Genomic DNA, 2,988 nt, shown 5'->3' with positions numbered 1-2,988 from the left:
TAAGGGCTCTTCATAAACCATTCCCTATCCCTCCGGGCCAGAAGGTTCCTGCAAGGGACTGGGACAAGTAGCAACCCTCAGCTCTGTGCTCCGGCTTTCGCCTAGGCTGCCACCCAAGGTGTTAGCTGGAGCTCAACAATCTGGGTCTGGACTCTCCTCGGAGGGAGAGCCCAAGGGGTTTTGCAAGGGGGTGAGGAACCTAATGGCCACAACCCACCCCCACACCTCAGGGGTTGCCCATAAGGGCGCCACAACCCTGAAAATCCTAGTGAACAAACAAATGTGAATAGTGCACAGTGAACATAAACATAAATAATGTGAATGTGTGCCATAACGGCCCGGACATTCAACCGGAATTATAAAAATTCCTCATCTTTTCTGGGCCGAAGCCGAGCAAAGAGAGGATGTTACGGCACTATTACTTGGGCACTGTATAGTCCGGCTAGGTCGTAGACATGTTACGGCACTATTACTTGGGCACTGTACAGTCCGGCTAGGTCGTAGACATGTTACGTCACTATTACTTGGGCACTGTATAGTCCGGCTAGGTCGTAGACATGTTACAGCACTATTACTTGGGCACTGTATAGTCTGGCTAGGTCGTAGACATGTTAGGTCACTATTACTTGGGCACTGTACAGTCCGGCTAGGTCGTAGACATGTTACGGCACTATTACTTGGGCACTGTATAATCTGGCTAGGTTGTAGACATGTTACGGCACTATTACTTGGGCACTGTACAGTCCGGCTAGGTCGTAGACATGTTAGGTCACTATTACTTGGGCACTGTACAGTCCGGCTAGGTCGTAGACATGTTAGGTCACTATTACTTGGGCACTGTACAGTCCGGCTAGGTCGTAGGCATGTTACGGCACTATTACTTGGGCACTGCATTGTCCGGCTAGGTCGTAGACATGTTACGGCACTATTACTTGGGCAATGAATAGTCTCACTAGGTCGTAGACATGTTACGGCACTATTACTTTGGCACCGTACAGTCCGGCTAGGTCGTAGGCATGTTACGGCACTATTACTTGGGCACTGTATAGTCCGGCTAGGTCGTAGACATGTTTCGGCACTATTACTTTGGCACCGTACAGTCCGGCTAGGTCGTAGACATGTTACGGCACTATTACTTTGGCACTGTATAGTCCGGCTAGGTCGTAGGCATGTTACGGCACTATTACTTGGACAATGAATAGTCTGGCTAGGTTGTAGACATGTTACGGCACTATTACTTGGGCACTGTATAGTCCGGCTAGGTCATAGACATATAGGGCTCTATTACTTGGGCACTGTATGGTCCGGCTAGGTCGTAGACATGTTACGGCACTATTACTTGGGCACTGTATAGTCCGGCTAGGTCGTAGACATTTTAGGTCACTATTACTTGGGCACTGTATGTTCCGGCTAGGTCGTAGACATGTTACGGCACTATTACTTTGGCACTGTATAATCTGGCTAGGTCGTAGGCATGTTACGGCACTATTACTTGGGCACTGTATAGTCCGGCTAGGTCGTAGGCATGTTACGACACTATTACTTTGGCACAGTATAGTCTGGCTCGGTCGTAGGCATGTTATGGCACTATTACTTGGGCACTGTATAGTCCGGCTAGGTCGTAGGCATGTTACAGCACTATTACTTGGGCACTGTATAGTCCGGCTAGGTCGTAGGCATGTTACGGCATTATTACTTGGGCACTGTACAGTCCGGCTAGGTCGTAGACATGTTACGGCACTATTACTTGGGCACTGAATAGTCCGGCTAGGTCGTAGGCATGTTACGGCACTATTACTTGGGCACTGTATAGTCCGGCTAGGTCGTAGACATTTTAGGTCACTATTACTTGGGCACTGTATGGTCCGGCTAGGTCGTAGACATGTTACGGCACTATTACTTTGGTACTGTATAGTCTGGCTAGATCGTAGACATGTTACGGCAGTATTACTTGAAACACAAAAAAGGGGGGGTCAGCACATCCCAATGCGTAGGTGCACGTCGCAGTGTGGCTGCAAATATACATTTGACAAACACAAAGGGCAACAGCACTCTACAAACCAAAAGTAGAGTACAAAAGTATACTACATTGTAAATGCTATGCTAATAACTTAAAGATGCTTAGCAAATACATTTTGTACAAAATCATTTGAGCCTGTCTGCCGCACGCCAAGGCGATCTCTACTAAGACGGGTCCTAACACTAAAGCTCACCTGTTGAGTATTACTTGGGCACGGAATAGTCTGGCTAGGTCGTAGGCATGTTACGGCACTATTACTTGGGCACGGAATAGTCTGGCTAGGTCGTAGGCATGTTACGGCACTATTACTTGGGCAATGTATAGTCCGGCTAGGTCGTAGGCATGTAGGGCTCTATTATTTGTGCACTGTATGGCACAGCTATGTAAGCGCCACACTGCAGCATTACTGGCAGGGGCGTAGCTATAGGGGTGCAGAGGTAGCAGTCGCTACCGGGCCCAGGAGCCTGAGGGGCCCAAAGACCCTTGTGCCACATAAGGCCTCTTTCACACTTGCGTTGTCCGGATCCGGCGTGTACTCCACTTGCCGGAATTACACGCCGGATCCGGAAAAACGCAAGTGTACTGAAAGCATTTGAAGACGGAGCCGTCTTCAAAATGCGTTCAGTGTTACTATGGCAGCCAGGACGCTATTAAAGTCCTGGTTGCCATAGTAGTAGTGGGGAGCGGTATACTTACAGTCCGTGCGGCTCCAGAATGACGTCAGAGCGCCCCATGCGCATGGATGACGTGATCCATGCGCTTGGGGCGCCCTGACGTCACTCTGGAGCGCCCCGGGAGCCGCACGGACGGTAAGTATGCTGCTCCCCCGCTACACTTTACCATGGCTGCCAGGACTTTAGCGTCCCGGCAGCCATGGTAACCATTCAGAAAAAGCTAAATGTCGGGTCCGGCAATGCGCCGAAACGACGTTTAGCTTAAGGCCGGATCCGGATCAATGCCTTTCAATG

The sequence above is a fragment of the Bufo bufo genome, chromosome 6 (genome assembly GCF_905171765.1).
Source record: "Bufo bufo chromosome 6, aBufBuf1.1, whole genome shotgun sequence".
NCBI classification, from domain to species: domain Eukaryota; kingdom Metazoa; phylum Chordata; class Amphibia; order Anura; family Bufonidae; genus Bufo; species Bufo bufo.
The sequence above is the reverse complement of the archived record's forward strand: the minus strand, read 5'-3'. Positions refer to the sequence as shown.